Source organism: Sarcophilus harrisii, chromosome 1 (assembly GCF_902635505.1).
Source record: "Sarcophilus harrisii chromosome 1, mSarHar1.11, whole genome shotgun sequence".
Lineage (NCBI taxonomy): Eukaryota > Metazoa > Chordata > Mammalia > Dasyuromorphia > Dasyuridae > Sarcophilus > Sarcophilus harrisii.
The window spans coordinates 601,395,260-601,417,694 of NC_045426.1; the positions used below are offsets into that span (position 1 = coordinate 601,395,260).

Consider the following 22,435-nt stretch of genomic DNA (forward strand, 5'->3'; position numbering starts at 1 on the left):
TGCAAGCTCGGATATGATCTTAATTCTCTTTAGAACAGTTTTGACTTGAATTCTTCAAAAAATTAAAGATTTCATCTTTTGGGGTTCTCTTCTCACTGAGGCAGATTGGAACCCCTCCACACATTGTATACAATTATCATGTATGGGTTGTTCAGACATGTTTGACTTTTGTGACCTCATGGACTATACTTTCCATGGGATTTCTTGGCAAATATACCAAAGTATTTTGTCATCTCACTGTATAGAAATTTTTTAAAAAATAGAGGTTAAATGACCTCCCAGATTTACATAGCAAATAGTATCTGAGACCAGATTTGAACTTAGGTTTTCCTAACTTCTGGTCCAGGGCTCTATCCACTGGGCCATTTAGCTGCCTCAAATATCATGAAATGCTATGGAGGAAAAATAAAAATAAAATAAGAATAATCATGTGGTAACAAATCTGATAACAAATATCACTTCTAAAATCCTGATGGAAGTGGCCCAGGAGTCTCATCAAAACAGCTTCAGAAATAGCAGTGTTCTATCTATATCTCCTATTTCCATCCTTGCCAAGAACCAATGAAGGGAGAAATCTTTGAGAAGTGGTCCACTCACCTTATAATACCATCACCAATCCCTAATTGACATGCTACTGGTAGGCAAGAAAATAAGTCCCAAAACTCTAAATAAAGCTGCATCTCTCCCCCAGCATTAATATTTCTTTTAGTGCAGCCTCCATGGAGACATGATCTGACAACTACTTCTGCAGGTGTTAGTGCCTCAACCTCAACAACTATAACTTCTGAAGACCCAGAAAAGCAATGTCTTACCACAACCTAAAGAATATGGAACCTATTTCTTTGACTTATGGTTGAAATCCCCTATAGTTATTGTGTCCCCCATTAGAATGCTAATTTCTTGAGGAAATGTCTCCTCTTTTTAAAAATTATATTGTCATACTTAGCATGGTTAATCATACACTGAAAGGATTAATATTTTTTCATTAATTCATTTAACTATATTGAGTCTCAAAAGAGGTATGAGCATTTCCATATTGGTAGGACATGTTTAAAGTCTGTGCTCTGCTAGTATTGTCTGGAGGAACCAAGGTCACTTGGACCACACAATGAGGTGTTAGTAGATTTTGGAATGATGTATTCTTGAAAAGCTGCTAAAATGATAAAATCAATATTTTCTCCTCTATTTGTGAATCACACCAGCCTTTATTCCTAGTATCTAAACATATCCCTACTGAAACTCAGAATTAAAAATAAAGGAAAATATCATGAACACACCCAAACTAAACCTGGAGGCAGAAGTCTTTGGTCCAGGTTCACTTTGACACATGGGCCAAAAGCTTGGGCAGTTTATTCTTGATTTTGTCTAAACCCATATAATGCCCTCCTTTGAAAGACAGAGATAGAGAAACAGTATAATTAGTGATGGAAAACTGGTTCAGATAAAATAAGAATAACCTCAGCTTTAAGTCAAACCTCAAACCAAAAACCCAACCCCAGCCTTTTTTTAGGTTCAGATAGGTTCAGATAAGTTTGGACTTAAAGAAAACAAGGACATCCTCCAGGCTTATGCTGCCAGCTTTGAGCTTTCAGAAAGGAGCAGGATAAGTGTAGAGTATGAGGACAGCTCCTCCTTATTACAGCCTGAGGTTCTGGCTGTGCTTTTGCAAAAACTTGCTATTTGATGGGGCAGAACAAAAAGGGAATACACTGCTTAGACCTGGAAGATTCTGTTTTAGAACTTACCGCAGGATTACTTGGAGCTAAAAAGATGAACATTCCCTATAAATATAATCTTTTAAAAAAAGAATGTTAAAGAAATGTGACCTATAGAAATTGAAGATGTTTATACTGACAAATATAAATGAAAATTCTTTTCATATGTGTCTCTTTTTAAGATAGTTTAAATTAACTATTATAAAATATATTTATTTCATTTCTTTCTCTTCCATTCCTTCTCTTTCCTTCCTTCATTCTGTTCTTCTTTCTCTCCCCTCTTTCTCTTTCTATTTTTTCCTACTTATCTCCTTGCCTTACTCTTTGTCTTCCCGCCTTCTTTCCTTTCCTCCATTTACCTGTTCGAATTTATGAATTGGTAAAAGTGGAGGATTCTATTTGATGTATTTTGGATAGGGGTATGGGTGGTACTAGCTGCTTAGGAAATGGAATGAAGATAATGTTCTTTTTTTCAAGTCATATTTACCAACTATATTATTAGTCTTACCTCTTTGAATCAGAGGAAGAAAATATAATCAAAAACAGAGAAAAATAATTGACCATAGACTACCTGTCCTTGCCTCTCTGAACCTTTTCATTCCCACTCCTCCCCTAAAGCAGCAGATGCTCAAAGATTAAGCACATCCTCTGGTGCCAGCATTAAGTGGTCCAAATGTTTGTTGAGTATCAAAGGGATAAAAAGGCTTTCAGGCTAAAAATGTTGCCCAAGAGAATTTACAAAGTGGATAAAGTATACACAGATAATTGAGAGTGCTGATATTTGAATTACCCCAGCTAGAACACAACTAAACAGTGAGATGTAGCTAATTTGGGTCATTTGAACACTGCTGTGACCCCAAGTAGACTTTACTTCACTAGAGAATATGACCAAGCCTTTTCCATTATATTGAAATTGATGGTTTTCTGTCACCTCTTCCAAATGCCATGTGGCAGCACCAGCAATTAACAGTGGCTCCTGGCAACACAATCCAGTGCTGATTTAATCAAAATATATCAAAGAAAATCTGTTTTCTCACTCTTACTTCCTGGGCTTATGGCTGTATTTCTACATTTTTCCAGAGATGGCATATTCAGCATATTTCTAAAAGAATACATTTTCTTGTGCCAATATAGAAACAGTCATTGATCCCTCAGGAAAGGGATTTAAGATTCATATGAGGGCCACACAGAAAATCATGTTATCAATAAATGAGATGGTTATTATGAAATTTTAAAGACCACTTTGAATTAGTGAAAGAGTTCTTGAAGGATTCATAGAAACTAGAATGGAAGGAAACTTAGAGTTCATCTAGGTCAGTGCTAACCTTTTTATTTTATCCAGGAAGAAATTGAGACATGGTGGGGGAGGGTCACCCAAGTTATAAGACTTCTATAAAATCACTCAGATTGCAAGAGTCATTAAGATTTGAATTGATGTTTTATGATAGCAAATCCATTATTTCTTTCACTGAATTTAAAACATTATTATAAATAATCTATAAGTAATAAAAATCCTCACAAGATATTCACAGGATCTCTAATGTAGAATTGGAAGGAAATTTAGAGATGATGTAATATGATGCTCCATTTTATAGATAAGCAAATTGAAATCTAGAAAAGAGCTATGATATGTCTAAGATTATGCATATTATAAATAATAGATCTATTATGATTCCTATGTTATAAATGAAGAAACTAATAGTTGAAAAAAGTACACAAGCAATGGAATATACAAAAAAGAAATTCAATCATAACTTTTAGTCAAATGCCTTTGTAATCCATTTTTCTCACTTCTACTTAATAAAGATCTATAATTCAATCCATGTGGATGCTCCTTCTACTGATAACAACATTTTACTACCTTCTCTCTCTGTGAAAATTTTATCCACATATTTCCACAAATCTTCCAGAAATGATCTTCCATTTTTCTAAGGGCTTTCATCTCTTTTTAATATTTCATTGGCACCAAATATGTTACATATGGACTATTCATATGATGTTTGTTTATCTTGCTACGTGACCAGCACACTTTCTAAGATGGTCCTATATAAACTCAAAATACTTTTGCAACATTCCTGATGTACAAATCATCATTGCTCCCATACTGAAGTCTAATTATGTCCACCATGAATATTTCTATTTTCCTTTGGTTTACCTGAAGTTTTGCTTTTCCAGTTTCGTGGGCATTCTATGTTTGGTTTCTATATAGCAAAACCAAAAATATTGGCTTAAAGAAATGGGTTTGTTTAATAGTGAACAGTTTGGGATTATCATAAGAACTGAATAGTTTTCCAATTTCATTCAATATGATCTCTTCTTCCTACTCAACTCTGTACTTAGCTCATTATCATTTCAGAGAGATAAAGTGACTAAAATAATACATTTGGTATTTCAATAGATATTTTAAAAGAGAAATAGCATTCCTTCTTGTCCTTTCATTGATCTGTATCCTTGAAGTTTGGGGGGTTGTTTTTTTATTTATTTTCTATAAACTAGAAATGGTTTTATCTTGTTATTAAGATTCCACAAGTCTTCTATGGATTTCCAGGATTTGCTCAGCTAATCTGACACATCTAAAGACCAACAGAAATTAGATGTCAACTTTCAACTAGGAATCTGAATCATTTATTCATGTCAGCAAACCATATCACACTTAGTTATTCCCCATGGGGTTAGACAAGACAACAGTCATCAAACCCAGCTCAGTCAGAATTGGCAAAACTTGTGTTCTGCTGCCATATCTTTCGATTCCTTAGGCTTACCTCCCTGCCACACTGAGCCATCAGATTTAAAATTATGCACTAGAGGGCTGGCTGTCATATCAGAATCCTTATATAGCTTGTCTATTTGCCTCAAATAAAGAGTATAATTCTAATGCTGGGTATAGGGGAATAAGAGTCTAGAGAATATGGAAGCCTTTCCCTTGCCTGGCCTTATCTTGCCTTCTTTTCTCTTCCTTTTTTTTTCCTTCCCTTTCCCTCTACTATAAGTGAGAATTTTTAAGTTCTCTTGTGAGACACCTATCAGGTAAAAAGCATGAAAGTAACTATTTCTTCCACAGTTTATACTTTGATTTTTGATGGCTTGATTATTCACATATGCTTTCTGGGTAATCTCAGGTAATTCAAATAGCAGACTTTGTAGATTCCATTGCTTAATGGAACTGGGACTTTTAACCTGTGGTTCATGAACTTGATTCTTTTTAAATAAGTATCCCATGGAGTAAATTTCAACATAATTGATTTCCCTTTGTAATAATAGAAATCTTATTTTATTTGTTTGAAAACATTACACTGAGAAGTTGTCTTATTCCATCAGCCTGCCAAAGGAGCTCAGTTAAAAACACCTGATCTAGAACATCACTATAGTTGTAGGAAATATTAACTGTGGACAGGCTGGGAAGAGATGAGAGACATGAAAAAAGAAAATATGGATTTGTATTACTTCCCTACCACTTCAGACAGAACAGGCTTAATTTCTAAGATGCAGGTGAAATTTCAAAGATTCTAGGTGAAAGAGGGATAGACACATACACATACATATGTACACATGTATGTATTTAATGTGGTGTACACACAGAAATATTTGTGTAGATATATAATACACATGTATGTTGTTATACATATACATACACATATGTATCCATGTAATCATATGCCTACACAGATATCTCTATATGTACATATATATATAAATAAACACATATCAGGACTTTCTTTCAAATGAAAGCCTTAAGTTTTTTTTTTTTTTTCCCATTTCTGATGTACACTAAGTTCTTCTGTAATTATAAATGTATGTTTTCCATCACCACAAAGACTTCACATTGCTTGAGGGAAATTTCCCTTCAAAGACTTTACATTTTGAAGGGCAGGACCCCTTCTAAGAGCTACCATGGCTTGAGGTGATTTCTTTTTTAACATCCACAGGAATACCCGTTGGCCAGCCTGACTGGCCTACACACTATGTCTGAATTGGCCTGGGGCTTTGGCAGTTTTAGCTTTTGAAAATAGTATCTTAGAATTTTTTAAAATGTAAATGTGTGTGTGTGCATGTGTATATGTGTTTAAGAATGTCTTTTTCAGCATACTCAGTTGCTATCTTAAAAGGCAAAAAGGACTCCAATCCTTTCTGATTTTGAAAGGGAAAAACTGAACTTTGAGGAAAAGCAATTCTTTGATTAAAGGGCAAACTTTACATTGAGATTGAGTTTCAGTCCTTAGCAGCCACAGGAGCATAAAGTGAAGGAGGGAAAGTGAGCAGGGAAAGAAGAAAGGAAACAGAAATATAATATTAAAATAGTCTAGGTCTGAAGAAATGTGTAACTCATTTACCAAAGTCAGTCTCCACTGTTAGAGAAGGAAAATGTAATTATATATTAACAACTCTTTTGTATTCTTATGTGTTTTTGACATCTCTGTGAATCTGAGAATCTAAAACTTAGAGAGTATAAAAATGTCTAAGAATTCATGTAATTCAGGGTCCATCTTTTGTAGTTGTGGCCCAGGGCAGCCTGCCCCAAGGTTATACAAGTAGGTACTGACAGACCTGGAAGTATCTATATGTCTATATGGGAGATTTATAAATCCAATTTCAGTCTCTTCCCTGAGCTTCCACTCCATTGCTAACTGCCTCTTGGAATTTCAAACTGGATGTCCCAGAAAAGTCTCAAACTCAAAATATTCAAAAACAGAATTTGTTATATTTTCCCTAAACTCTACTGTCTTCTAAATTTCTTTATTTGGGTTGAAGATGCACTATTATTTTGTGTTTGAAACTTTGGCATTATTGTCACCTTCTTATTCAACTTTGCCCCACACATACAATCTATTATCAAGCATACATCATCTCTCACATCCAATTTCTTCTTTCTACCCAAATAGATTTTATTTAAACATTAATTAATTAAATTAGCTAAAGACTTCATCAGCCCTCACTTAGATTATTGCAAGAGCTTCCTAATTAGTTTTCCTGCCTCAATTTTCTTCCTACTTCATCACATCTTCCATAGATAGCACTATTAAAGGGACTTTCTTTTTATTATTATTATTATTATTATTATTATTATTATTATAGCTTTTTATTCAGAAGTTATATGCATGGATAATTTTACAGCATTAACAATTGCCAAACCTTTTGCTCCAATTTTTCCCCTCCTTCCCCTCATCCCCTCCCCAGATGGCAAGTTTACCAATACATGTTAAATATGTTAAAGTATAAATTTAGTACAATATAAGTATACGTGTCCAAACAGTTATTTTGCTGTACAAAAAGAATTGGACTTTGAAATAGTGTACTATTAGCCTGTGAAGGAAATAAAAAGTGCAGGTGGATAAAAATAGAGGGATTGGGAATTCTATGTAATGATTCATAGTCATCTCCCAGAGTTCTTTCTCTGGGTGTAGCTGGTTCAGTTCATTACTGCTCTATTGGAAATGATTTGGTTCATCTCATTGCTGGAGATGTCCATGTCCATCAAAATTGATCATAATATAGTATTGTTGTTGAAGTATATAATGATCTCCTGGTCCTGCTCATTTCACTCAGTGTCAGTTCATGTAAGTCTCTCCAGACCTTTCTGAAATCATCCTGCTGGTCTTTTTTTACCGAACAATAATATTCCATAATATTCATATACCACAATTTATTCAGCCATTCTCCAGTTGATGGGCATCCACTCAGTTTCCTGTTTCTGTCCACTACAAAAAGACCTGACACAAACATTCTTGCACATGCAGGTCCCTTTCCTAAAGAGACTTTCTTTAAACAAAGCTCAGAACATGCCATTCTCCTACCAAATGAATCTCTTAAATTACCAAGGCATCTTTGATTAAATATAATTTTTTTATCTTTTAAAGCAATTACAATTGTGGTTATTCTTTTGCATCCCATCTGAAATTGTGAGTTCCCTACTATCAATATGATCTAGACATCTTTTATTAAGTCCTCTTATTTTTTTCTAATAAACTTCATTTATCTTTTGATTTTCTCTTGTCCTCATCTTGCCTAGATTGCACTTATTTCTTCTATCTGCTTCACAGAATCCATCTTTTTCTTAAAGATGCAATCAGGTTATCTTTCTAGGAGATTTTCATTTTTTTTTCTAGTGTTTTGAATTTATAATTATGGTTTCATTTAGCTTTTTTCCATGTATGCATCTATTAATGATAATTATAAATTCAAAGTATTTAAGCATTTTATTGTGGCTCTGTTTAATTTCTTTATTGTGGTCTATTAATTTTTGCATTGTAAAACTTTTGTTTCATATTTTATTTATTGTTATACTTTTGGGGTTAGTATGCAGCAGCAATATTATAAATATTATTTTTGCTATAAAGACTTGACGGTTTTTGTTTTATTGAGGGAACCAGATGGTGTGTATACAGATGGGGCTCTAGTTAGGTATTTCTTGTTTTTTTTCAGTGTTAGTTGTTTTGCTTGTTAAAGCGATGGTTGATTTGTTGCAGGTGATTCATTGTGAGGTGATATTGTATGTTGTGAGGTAGATTTCGGTCGTTTGCACTTCTATGTTTGTTTTCAGATTTTTCTGGTGTTTGTGCAAAGTATCATTCGTAATGTTTGCATTAAATGATGGTATTCTAGCGGTTTTGTCTCATGTGCGGGGTTGCCATAAATATTTGTGTAAGCTGGTTTTTTTATATTTTTGGGATATAATTTTGTAGATAGTTAATAGGGTATAGTTAGCAATATTTTTGGATGTTTAAATTATGGGGAGTAGCTAGCAAATCAATGTTTCTAAGTTTTCTATATTTTGTCATTGTTTTTTTCTGTTAAAATGCGGTTGGTGGTATTTTGTTTTTGGTTTTTTGAAAATGGGAGTATTTTTTTAGCATGACTTTTCGGATTATGGTATCTGTTTGCTTTTTTTTACAATGGGTTTTTGTTAGTGTATGGTTTTGAAATGAGTGTTTTCTCAGTTTTGTGATTTTGTTAAGCGTTTTTTTCTTTGTGGTATTTTTGTTGTATTTGTTTTTACTGGATTTTGCTTGAGATGTATTTGTTTTTGCATTCAGAATTCTTTGGTGTTCTGATGAGTGTAAATGTTTAGTTTTTGCATTTTTTGTCTTCAGTGTTAGAAATGTTTATTGATCTTTTGTTTGATGGTCTGATCTGAGTGACTATGTGCTTATCTATGTACTGTTTTTTGCAATAATAAGTGTTCTTGGTTCCGTTATTTTTTGTTGTTTACGCATTAGGTTCGAAATATTGTTGGTATTTATGAACTTAATATTGCTTTTCTGATGCCTCATGTTTTTATGGCTACCAATGATGGATATTGCAGTTATCAGTTAGTTTTTGGATACAAAAGTTGAAGCAATATCTGTCATTGGCTTTTTTTTTAATTTTGATGATTATTGGTGATACTGTTGGATAATAGTTTTGTCATTTTATGATTTTTGGAGGTTGTTTCATTACGGTTTAAAATGTTTTTTTGTTGGATTATGACCTATCACTGTGCATTCAGTTTCATGTATAATATGGTTGATTTGTTCAGTCATTGGTATGCCTTTTGAGTTTGTTGTTTTGGATCGTGGGTTGTTTTGATAGTTTCATTTTTGCATAAGTATTGGATTTTCAAGCGGTTTTCACTGGATTGCTGTATTTCTTGTTTGTGGCAATGTGCTGGTGATTGTTTTTTTATAGCCGTAGATGGTCTTGTTGTGGATGGTTGTATTTTGCTGTAGCAAGTTTCCTGGGGTTTTGGTTCCTAGATTGTTCGTGTATTACATTTCTTGCGTGGTTTCTGCTTTTATTTGTTTTTGCTTGTGTTGTATGTTTTGTGCTGTTTTGGCTATACAAGCTTCGTGGCAGGTTATAATTTTGATGGGTTATTTCTTTCGCTGATTTTGCCATGTGGTGCGGTTGTTTTTTGCTGCAGAGTATGGCTGAGTATGGCGTGCGTTGCTGTGCAATCGTGAGTGGTTTTTGAGAATAGTTTTTGCTCTTTGGCGTTTGGGTTCAAATTGGCTGGCGAGCTGGTGAGCGGTTTCACCTTGTGATGTTACAATGTCTTGCGGGCATTGGATGTTTTTGCATGGTTATTGTTGTTTTCTGCGTAATTGTTACCATTGCTGTGTGTTTTTGCAAGTTAAGTTTTGGATGTTTTGCTGGGTTGTAGCTGTGCTGTGTTGCTAGGAAGTGGGTTTGCACTTTCATGTGCCACCTACGCGGGTGGTGGCAGTTTGCCGTTGCTGTGCAGAAGTTGGAGATATTTGGTTCTTGTGGCTTGGTGCAGTGGTTGTATTTGGCATGTTCTTGAATGCTGAAAATTCGTGACATCATTGTCTGGGTTTTTTCTGGAGTGCAAGTGTGTTATGTTTTTCTTTTTGAAATGTGTATTGCATGTTTTCTTGTTTTTCAGTGCCTGGGGTAAGTTGCTTTTCTTAGGTAGAAGCTTGTTAATGGCGCTATGCCTCATTTTGCTGTGGAAGTGTTTTACAGGAAGTCACTTACTTTTTCTATGGTTACTGAGGCAAGTGTGTTATTGTGCTGGTTTTTTAAGAAGTCCTTGCTTAGATGGCTGTGTTTGAGTTTTTTATTGATGCACGTAGGCTGATGTTTTATTGGTTTTTAGTTTGCCATGCATTTTTTTCTGGTTTTAGAGTTATTTGCTGGAGCGTGAGCTGCCATTGCAATTGGTGATGTTTTGCTCTGTCTGTTCTTGGCAGCTGGGTTACGCGTTTTGCTCTCTGCTTTGCCTGGCATCATGAGTGGCATTTGCAGTGGCGTTTGCTTAACTTTTTGCTGAGCGTGTTGCTGCAGCTTGCCAGCTCTGGCAAAGATGCTAGCTTGAGTGTGCGGCTTTTTGAGGTTTTTGCCTTGCTGGGTTTCTGATGCTGGAAGCAAAGCTGCTGGTTCTTTTGCCTCTACTTTCTCAAGTACTGCATGCTGGCTGTTTTCTTTTGCTCTCTTGTTTGGGCTTTTTCTTCTTTTTTTGTTTTGTGGGTTTAGCAGTGTTTGCTGAAGTGCAAGCTGGATCTCTCTGCAGTTTTGTTGCTTTTCTTGCAAGCTTAACTCTCTTGTTGAGTGCTGCAGCTGCGTGGCATGGGCTTTGCATGTGCAGTGGGGCTTTTAGTGATGTTGCTTTTCTGCCTGTGGTGAGTGCTTTTTGACTGTGACGTGAGTGTTGTGTTCTAGCCTTTTAAGTGTTTCTGTACAAATTTGTTGGGGTTCTGTGCTTTTGCATTGTTTGTTCTTGCTCTGCTTTTTGAGTTTTCATCTTGCAGCTATTGCTAATGTTGCTGCCATCTATAGTAGTTTGTTTTGTTTTCTGGTGCTCACTTTTCTTTATGATTTTGTAGGCAGTATTATCCTCTTTATAATCTCTCCCTTTGAGTTTTTCTCCTTCCTTCCTTATATTTTTTTTCCTTTCTCTCCCGCTTTTAAATGCAGTAGAGAATTTTCTCTAAACATGTCATTTTTTTCTTGAGCAACTCTGATGAGTGCAATTCACAATGTCTCCCTTCTAATCTAGTATGTTTTCTTAGTTCTTTGTGGGATGTGGTTCCTCTTTATCCTCCTTCCACTCTTGCTGCATCCTTTTCCTTCTACTTTTTTATGTTATGCAATATTTACATGTATCTTTTTTGTATATCCAAGAAAATCATTCTCAAGAGTTATTTTTACTTTCTGCATTCTTGAGTTCTATTCTTGGAGATCATTTTCTGTTAGTTCTGGTTTTCTTCAGAAAAATGGAATTATTGTTTCATTAAATGTCCATTTCTCCTGGAAGAATGCTCAGTTAGCTGGAGTTTGATTTCTGGCTGCATCTCAAGTTTGTGCCTTGGAATATCATATCTCAGGCCTTCTTTCTTTAATGTAGAGGCAGCCAGATCTTGGTGATCTCTATTTGGCACCTCGGTATTTAAATGGTTTTTTTTGGCTGCTTGTAAATTTTTCCTTAATCTTATAGTTCTGAAATTTGCCACAATATTCTTGGGTTTTATTTTAGGGTTTCTTTCAGAGGTGTTGATGAATTCTTTCAATGCCTATTTTGCCTTCTGATCTTGTACATCTAGCAGTTCTTTGATGATTTTTGTAAAATAGCTCAGGCTTTTTTCATCATAGTTTTCAGAAAGTCAATAATCTCAGATTATCTCCCAGATCTATTTTCCAAGTTCATGCTTTAAGTAGATAATTGTGGTTTTTTCCAGTTTGTCATTTTTTTTTTGCTTGATGATTTTGCTGTCTCAATGAATCATTAGTTTCAATTTGTTCAGTTCTAATTTTAAAGAATTATTTTCTCAATAGCTTTTTTACTTCTTTCTGTATATGTCCAATTGAGTTTTTGAATGTATTGTTTTGGTCTGTGGAATTTTTCCATTTCACTAATTTTTTTAGTGAATTATTTTCTTTCCAATTCACAGATCCTACTTTCTTGCGTGTTCTTTGTCTCTTTCCATCTCATGGATCTCTACTTTCTTCATGAGTTCTTTGTCTTTTTCCAAATCCAAATCCTACTTTGTAGTGAATTCTTTTTTTTATTCGATTCAGGAGTTGTTGCTTTGTCTTTCTTTCTTTCCCCATTTATCTTTCAACTCTCTTTGAGACTTTTAATGGTCTTCTTCTATGAGAGCATTCAGAAGGAGGACAGTCTGATGCATTTTTGTGTTTGAGGTCTCTTTCAGTTGCTGATTCTGTTTTTCTCAAGAATGCGATTGTCTTTTTCATCTTTTATTCATAAAGCCTTTAGGGTCTCTGGCAGTACAGCTTCCTTTGCAGAACAGGAGAGATGTAACATTCGCCCAAGGTACTGGAGTGCTCTGTGAGAGTTTTCCTCTCCAACAGGAGTGGATTCAGCACTGCGAGCTATCAAACCGCTTAGTAGGGCTGAGTGGATTACCATTGCCCTCGGCTAGAGACTAAGTGGTGAAAGTGCACCGCCCACGCCGGAGCCTCTTGTGGGACTGTGAGTATTAGCAGCTGACGCAGAATGCAGACAGCCACAACTGCCCAGAGTCTCTGATGCAATCGGCCCTGAAAGTTTCATGGTCCTAAGTCGAAGCTCTTCTCGCAGATTGGAGCTAACCGAAGCGCCCTTCCCTGTCAGTAGGGATCATAACTGCCCCAGGAAAGCCCCTTCATGCGGTTGGCTCAGCGCTAAGTGAGATCATGCTTCACCCTCGGTTTGAGACTTCCTCGAACTATTTCCTCCCAGTCTGCCGATCTCCCCTGGCCCCGGAACCAACTTTACGAGACTGCAGATTTTTCTGCTGGTGAGTTGTTCTATTTTATCTTTACGAATAAGAAGTCAAGACTATTTTTGAGGCTTGATATATTATTGATAAAGAGGGTAAGAGAAGAGCTTAGAAAGACGCGTGTGTCTTCTCCGCCATCTTGGCTCCCCATATCCATATGTGTGTAATTGCATCTTTATCATCTCCATTAGAATGTAAGATCCTTGCAAATGGAGATTGTTTCATTCATTGTGTTTAGACTCACAGTATACAGAACAGAGCAAAAGGCACATATCAGGCATTTAAATATTTGTTGAGGGCGGAGCCAAGATGGCAGAGAAGGCACACGCGACTTTCTAAGCTCTTCTCTTACCCTCTTTATCAATATTATATCGAGTCTCAAAAATAGTCTTGATTGCTAAAATTCATAAAGATAAAAAGTATAACAACTCACCAGCCAAAGAAAATCTACAGTCTTGCCAAAAAAAAAAAAGGTTTGTTCCAGGGCTAGGGGGGAGATCAGTGTAGACTGGGAGAGAAATTAGGTTCTGAGGAAAGCCTCAAACCGAAAGTGAAAGCACAGATGTCAGCACAAGCTTGCAGCCCCAGCCCTCAGTACGGGGTTTTCATTGGGGCAGTTGCGAACCTGCATGGCAGGAGGGCACAGCCCAGGTTAGCCTCTAATCTGCGCAGTGGGGGGCTCGGCTTGGGGCCATAGAGCTTTCCCAGGGCCGATTTGCATTGGGCAGAGACGTTGGGGCAGAGTTCCGGGCAGACTTTTGATAGAATCAGCGGTCTGCGGGTCAGCTGCTAATACCCACAGCCCCACAAGAGGCTCTGGCCTGGGGCAGTGACACTTTCACCCTTTAGTCTCTAGCCTAGGGCAATCGCTAACCCACACAGCCCTACTGGGCACTTCAATTGATAGCTTGGCCAGTGCTAAATCTACCTCCTGTTGGGGGAAGGGAAAACTCTCACTCAGAGCACTCTCATACCTTGGAGCCGGAAACCAGTTTACATCTCTCCTGTTCTGCAGAGGAAGCTGGTAACCCCCTTGCCTAGGAGGCATACCCTAAAGGCTTTAAAACATGAATAAAAAGATGAAAAGAATGATGGACAGCTTCTATGCAGAAAAGAGCAGGTCAGCAAACCTGAAGAGACTAATAGCAAACATGCAGCAGACTGTCCTCTTTTACATGATGCTCTCATAGAAGAGACCATTAAAATTCTCAAAAGAGAGAAGATAAATGGGGAAAGGAAAGAGAAGCCTTACAGGAGAGCAACAACTTCCTGAAATACGAATTGGAAAAAGTAAAAAATCTCAGGAAAGTAAGAATTGTGAATTGGAAAAAATGAAGAATTCACTAGAAAGTAGGATTTGTGAATTGAAAAGACAAAGAACTTGCAAGAAAGCAGGATCTGTGAATTGAAAGAAAATAATTCACTAAAAAAATTAGTGAAATGGAAAAAAATTCATAGATCAAAACAATTCATTTAAAACTCAATTGGACATATACAGAAAGAAATTAAAAAGCTAATGAAGAAAATAATTCTTTAAAATTAGAACTGAACAAATAGAAACCATGATTCATTGAGACAGCAGAATCAGTCAAGCAAACCAAAAAATGACAACTGGAAAACCATAATTATCTACTTGCAAAAACGACAGACTTGGAAAACAGATCTAGGAGAGATAATCTGAGGATTATTGGACTTTCCGAAAATTATGATGAAAAAAAGAGCCTAGATACTATTTTACAAGAAATCATCAAAGAGAACTGCCCAGATATAATAGAATCAGAAGGTAAAATAGGCATTGAAAGAATTCATTGAGCACCTTCTGAAAGAGAGCCTAAAACAAAACCCCAAAGAATATTGTGGCCAAATTTCAGAACTATCAGATTAAGGAAAAAATTTTACAAGCAGCCAAAAAAAAAAAAAAATACAATTTAAATACCGAGGTGCCACAATAAGGATCACCCAAGATCGGCTGCCTCCATTAAAGGATTGAAGGGCCTGGAATCTGATATTCCGAAAGGCAAAGAACTTGAATGCAGCCAAGAATAAACTACCCAGCTAAGCTGAGCATTTTCTTCCAGGGAAGAAGATGGACATTTAATGAAACAAATGAATTCCATTTGTTTCTAAGGAAAAAACCAGAACTAAACAAAAAAATTTGATCTCCAACCATAGGACTTAAGAGATGCAGAAAAGGTAAAAGAACTCTTGAGAATTGTATTTCTGTTGTGGATATACAAAAAGAATACATGTATAATTTCATTTTACTGATATAACATAAAAAGGGAAGTAGATATGGAAAAGGGATGATGGCAGAATAAGGTGGGAAGGAGGGATAAAAAGAGGGAAACCACATCCCACAAAGAGGCAAAGGAAACTTATCATATCTGAGGGAATTTAGAGAGGAGGAGGAACATTATGTGAATCTTACTCTCATCAGAGTTGTCTCAAAAGAAAAATAATTGACATTTGTTTGAGAGAAAATTCTCTCTCGCCTCATTAAAAAAGGGGGAGAGGAAAAGGGAAAATAAAAAGAGTAATAAGGGAAGGAAGGGAAAAAGATTCAAAGGGGGGAGGGAAGGATTATAAAGAGGGTAAGCATCATGATACAAGTGGGGTACATAAGTTCAAAAGGGGAAAGAAGGTTGGGGAGGCAAGAAAAAGTAAAGCATAATCTGGGGTTATTAGGATGGCAGGAAATACAGAATTAGTAATTCTAACTGTAAATATGAATGGGATGAACTCCCCCATAAAGAGGAGGCAGATAGCACATTGGATCAAAAGTCAAAACCCTACAATATGTTGTTTACAAGAAACACATTTAAAGCAGGGAGATACATATAGAGTAAAAGTAAAAGGCTGGAGCAAAATCTATTATGCTTCATTAAATCAAAAAAGCAGGGGTAGCCATCCTTATCTCACATCAAGCAAAAGCAAAAATTGATCTAATTAAAAGAGATAAGGAAGGAAACTACATTCTGCTAAAGGGTAGCATAAACAACGAAGCAATATCAATATTAAACATATATGCACTAAGTGGTATGGCATCCAACTTCCTAAAGGAGAAGTTAAGAGAGTTGCAAGAAGAAATAGACAACAAAACTGTAATAGTGGGAGATCTCAACCTTGCACTCTCAGAATTAGACAAATCAAACCACAAAACAAATAAGAAAGAAATTAAAGAAGTAAATAGTATATTAGAAAAATTAGGTATGTTAGATCTCTGGAGAAAATTTAATGGAGATAGAAAGAATATACTTTCTTCTCAGCAGTTCATGGAACCTATTCAAAAATTGACCATATATTAGGACATAAAGACCTCAAAATTAAATGCAAGAAAGCAGAAATAGTAAATGCTTTTTTTTCAGATCATGATGCAATAAAAACTACATTCAACAAAAAGTTAAGGGTAAATAGACCAAAAAGTAATTGGAAACTAAACAATCTCATCTTGAAGAATGATTGGGTGAAGCAGCAAATTATAGATACAATTAATAATTTCACTGAAGATAATGACAATGATGAGACGTCATACCAAAATTTGTGGGATGCAGTCAAAGCAGTAATAAGAGGAAATTTTATATCCTTAGAGGTTTACTTGAATAAAACAGAGAAAGAAAAGATTAATGAATTGGGCTTGCAACTAAAAAAAATTTTAAAAAGACCAATTTAAAAACCCCCTATCAAATACTAAATTTGAAGTTCTAAAATTAAAAGGAGAAATTTAAAATATTGAAAGTAAAAAAAACTATTGAACTAATTAATAAAACTAAGAGTTGGTTCTATGAAAAAGCCAATAAAATAGATAAGCCTTTGGTAAATCTGATTAGAAAAAGGAGGGAAGAAAATGAAATTAGTAGTCTTAAAAATGAAAAGGGAGAACTTTCCACCAATGAAGAAGAAATTAGAGAAATAATGAGTCATTTTGCTCAACTTTATGCCAATAAATTTGATAACCTAAGTGAAATGGATGATTACCTCCAAAAATATAGACTTCCCAGACTAACAGAGGAGGAAGTAAATTGCTTCAATAGTCCCATTTCAGAAAAAGAAATAGAACAGGCAATTAAACAACTCCCTAAGAAAAAATTCCCAGGACCAGATGGATTTACATGTGAATTCTATCAAACATTTAAAGAACAATTGGACCCAATGCTATATAAATTATTTGATAAAATAGGGAATGAAGGAGTCCTATCAAATTCCTTCTATGACACAGACATGGTACTGATATCTAAACCAGGTAGGTTGAAAACAGAGAAAGAAAATTATAGACCAATCTCCCTAATGAATATTGATGCTAAAATCTTAAATAAGATATTAGCAAAAAGACTACAGAAAATCATCCCCAGGATAATATACTATGATCAAGTAGGATTTATACCAGGAATGCAGGGCTAGTTCAATATTAGGAAAACTATCAATATAATTGGCCATATTAACAACCAAATTAACAAAAACCATATGATCATCTCAATAGATGCAGAAAAAGCATTTGACAAAATCCAACATCCATTCCTATTAAAAACACTTGAGAGTGTAGGAATAAATGGACTTTTCCTTAAAACAATCAGCAGCATCTATTTAAAACCATCAGTAAGCATCATATGTAATGGAAACAAACTGCAACCATTCCCAATAAGATCTGGAGTGAAACAAGGTTGCCCACTATCACCGTTACTATTTAATATTGTATTAGAAACACTAGCTTTGGCAGTGAGAGCTGAGAAAGAGATTAAAGGAATAAGAATAGGCAATGAGGAAACCAAATTATCACTCTTTGCCTACGACATGATGGTATACTTAGAGAACCCCAGAGATTCTACTAAAAAGTTATTAGAAATAATCCACAACTTTAGCAAAGTTGCTGTTTATAAAATAAACCCACATAAGTCATTAGCATTCTTATATATCACTAACAAAATCCAACAGTCAGAGTTACAAAGAGAAATTCCATTTAAACTAACTACTGATAATATAAAATATTTAGGAATCTATCTGCCAAGGGAAAATCAGAAACTTTATGAGCAAAAATACAGACTACTTTTCACACAAATCAAGTCTGATCTAACCAATTGGAAAAATATTAAATGCTCTTGGATAGGGCGAGCAAATATAATAAAGATGACAATAGTACCTAAACTAATCTATTTATTTAGCACTATACCAATCAGACTCCCAAAAAACTATTTTAATGACCTAGAAAAAATAACAACAAAATTCATGTGGAAAAACAAAAGGTCAAGAATTTCAAGGGAATTAATGAAAAAAAAAATCAAATGAAGGTGGCTTAGCTGTACCAGATCTAAAATTATATTATAGAGCAGCAGTTACCAAAACCATTTGGTATTGGTTAAGGAATAGATTAGTTGATCAGTGGAATAGCTTAGGTTCAAGGGATAAAACAGTCAACAACTATAGCAACCTATTTTGACAACCCAAAGACCCCAGCTTTTGGGATATGAACTTACTGTTTGACAAAAATTGCTGGGAAAATTGGAAACTAATATGGCAGAAACTAGGCATTGATCCACACTTAACACCATACACCAAGATAAGGTCAAAATGGGTTCATGACCTAGGCATAAAGAATGAAATTATTAATAAATTAGAGGAACACGGGATAATTTACCTCTCAGACCTGTGGAAGGGGAAGGAATTTATGAGCCAAGAAGAACTAAAGATCATTACTGATCACAAAATAAAAAATTTCAACTATACCAAACTGAAAAGTTTTTGTACAAACAAAACTAATTCAGACAAGATTAGAAGGGAAGGAATAAACTGGGGAAATATTTTACAGTCAAAGGTTCTGATAAAGGCCTCATTTCCAAAATATATAGAGAATTAACTCTAATTTATAAAAAATCAAGCCATTCTCCAATTGAAAAACGGTCAAAGGATATGAATAGACAATTCTCAGATGAAGAAATTGAAACTATTTCTAGTCATATGAAAAGATGCTCCAAGTCATTATTAATCAGAGAAATGCAAATTAAGACAACTCTAAGATTCCACTACACACCTGTCAGATTGGCTAAGATGACAGGAAAAAATAATGATGATTGTTGGAGGGGATGTGGGAAAACTGGGACATTGATGCATTGTTGGTGGAGTTGTGAACGAATCCAGCCATTCTGGAGAGAGTATTGGAACTATGTCAAAAAGTTATCAAACTGTGCATATCCCTTTGATCCAGCATGTTACTACTAGGCTTATATCCCAAAGAGATCATAAAGAAGGGAAAGGGACCTGTATGTGCATAAATGTTTGTGGCAGCCCTCTTTGTAGTGGCTAGAAACTGGAAACTGAGTGGATGCTCATCAGTTGGAGAATGGCTGAATAAATTGTGGTATATGAATATTATGGAATATTATTTTTCTGTAAGAAATGACCAACAGGATGATTTCAGAAAGGCCTGGAGAGACTTACATGAACTGATGCTGAGTGAAATGAACAGGACCAGGAGATCATTATATACTTCAACAACAATACTATATGATGACCAGTTCTGATGGACCTGGCCATCCTCAGCAATGAGATCAACCAAATCATTTCCAATGAGCAGTAATGAACTGAACGAGCTACGCTCAGAGAAAGAACTCTGGGAGATGACTAAAAACCATTACATTGAATTCACATTCCCTATATTTATGCCCACCTGCATTTTTGATTTCCTTCACAAGCTAATTGTACAATATTTCAGAGTCTGATTCTTTTTGTACAGCAAAATAACGGTTTGGTCATGTATACTTATCGTGTATCTAATTTATATTTTAATATATTTAACATCTACTGGTCATCCTGCCATCTGGGGGAGAGGGTGGGGAGTAAGAGGTGAAAAATTGGAACAAGAGGTTTGGCAATTGTTAATATTGTAAAGTTACCCATACATATAACCTGTGAATAAAAGGCTATTAAATAAAAAAAAAATAAAAAAAATAAATAAATTAAAAAATATATTTGTTGATTGGTTCATTAATTGAGTAGAATCTGAATCAACTAACTCCCAATTTGTTTGAATATTTTGCCAAAAAAACTAATGAATATTTGTGATCATTTCTGCTTTTTAGGCTTAAATTCTTACCTTGCTGGGAAAGAAGTATGAATGTGAAATTTATCAGCTATCTCCATAGTTTGCATCTAAAATATTAGACCTCAGTTCTGAATTGCAGGAAAAGAGAAAGCAATATTATTATACTGCACTTATTCAAAATATTAATTCACTTTATCTTTGAGTAATATTATTTCTTCAGCATTAGTAGAGTATGGTACTAAACATTTATTGTGTAGAGTGATTTGATATTTTTTTTCCCCGTGGTAGTACATAAAATCATAGAGATATAGTAGTAAACATGCTGGATTTGGAATCAAAAGAATGTGTTCTAAGTCTGGCATTATCACTTCCTTTCTGTGTGAGGTGGGCTACTTCCTGAATACTTTTTGGCCTCAGTTTCATTTATATCACAAAAGGATTAAGCCCTATGATCTCTAAGGTATAAGCTGAAAATTCTAAGATGGAATATATTATTTGTTTTTATTCATTATATTTTCAATGTTCAATTTTAAAATAGTATTACATATCTCCAAGACACTCTCAGAGTGTCAAAATTTTTGGCTTAGCAGAGATCTGAAGAAGCCTTCTAATCCAACCCTTACTTCAACAAGAATCCTTTCTATAACATTCTTTACAAGTTATTATTCATCTTTTAATTAAACCTTTCATAGGAGGAAATATGCCATCCCATTTTATAGGTGACAAAATTGAGCCTCAGATAAGTGAATATAAACAAATGTCAAATGACTTAGTGGCTATATCCTTGGTTTCTCATTTTTCTTAACAACATGTTCACTTTTTGACTCATTTTTCTTGCCTTTTTATTAACTATTTAATCATTAGGGAGGGGGAAATGTAGAAAAGTAACCAAATTGAAGTGATTTTGCCACTCTTGTTTGTCAAACATTTTAGTCAGTTTGTAAGGTACTGTTTTTGGAAACTTGTTTAGTACGATGTAGTAAAAGGCTTCTACTACTGGATTTGAAGTTATCAGTCATATGTTCTAGTTTTAATTTTGCTATGTAGGGATACTTAATAAAAACATGAGTTGCATTGAATTGTTGGATTGATTTGCTCAAATTATTCCCTCTCTACCAACTACAATTAATATAGCAGAACTACAAGAAGGAGATGAGATGATTTATATTTCCCCAAGTAGTCTATCTCCTAAAGTCCACAGTCTCCCAAAACTTGAGATTATTTTCCCTAGACACAGGTTATTATTTCTAACAGTGGATCATTCATTCATTTATTTTTTTCATATCACCTTATGTTTCTGGTAGAAGTTTTGGAACATACTTATGTTTTCTTCTTGCTATCTTTGATTCAAAAACAGTTGTGATTATTAGACTTTGACTTATAGGGATAAATCTGTAGGATAAGAGACAAGAAAACTTATGAGCAATTTCCATTAATAGGATTTGTATGGCAGGAAAAGGAGAACAGAAGCCAAGTACAATCAATTATTAATCTTTCGGGGTTGCTGATTCAGGATTGATGTCTGAAGAGCTTTCTTAGTTCAGTTTTACAAAACCCAATTTCAGTTGAATTGTTGTAAAGATCCTCATCCATAACAATTGACCAGTCTGACTGCCTTCTTTCATTGGTATAAGGGTAGGACTAAAAACCCCCACCCCAATTAATATAAACACAGAAGGCCTAGATTTCTTGACTGAATCAAGTGGAAGTTTGGGGGAGAGAGCCCAGAAGGGGTTCTATACTGACAAAAAGTCCTCTTTGTTTCTTATGTTTTTTACTATTTCTTTTTCCTTTTCTTGTCCTCTGGGAACATTTTTTAGTCTTTTCTTCAGTTCATAAATTTTTAGCTCACACATCTAACTACATCACAGCTTCACCATTAAGAAGTTTAACTAGCTTAAAAAATGATATAATCTTGATTATTCTCCATTGGTCATTTTCTCATATTAGAAAAGAGAATTGAGGCAAATACCAATATGGATATGTGGATGTAGTGTATGTTAAAACTGAAAATATCAAATATGAGTTGATGTATATGAAAATTTTAGGGAATTTGCAGGCAAAATTTAGGCAATATTGAAAGTCCTGTAGAATACTAAAACAAAACTCCTAGTCATTTTGACAGATCCAAGGAATAATCCTTCCAATGCTAGACTCAATTCAGCAAATATTTGTTAAACACCTACTGTATAAAAACCATTGTGCTTTGTCCTGAGAGAGGTGCCCAATTTAGATATAATATATGAGTCCCTAGAGGGCAGTTAGATGGAAAATAGAACAATGAACTTGGAGTCAGGAATTCAAGAAAACGTGATTTCAAATCTGGCCTCAGATTCTTAGAAGTTGTGTGACACAATTCTGTCTGCCTTCGTTTCCTTGCCATAAAATGAACTAGAGAAATAAATGGAAATCCACTACTGCATCTTTGCCAAGAAAACCCCAAAATAGAGGCACAAAGAGTATGCCAAGAC

At 35.0% G+C, this 22,435-nt stretch overlaps 1 pseudogene; it reads left to right on the plus strand.

Moving 5' to 3' along the window:
* The first annotated feature begins 9,615 nt into the window (after positions 1-9,615).
* The window catches only part of LOC116420697, a 79,874-nt pseudogene continuing 67,054 nt past the window's right edge, over positions 9,616-22,435 (plus strand).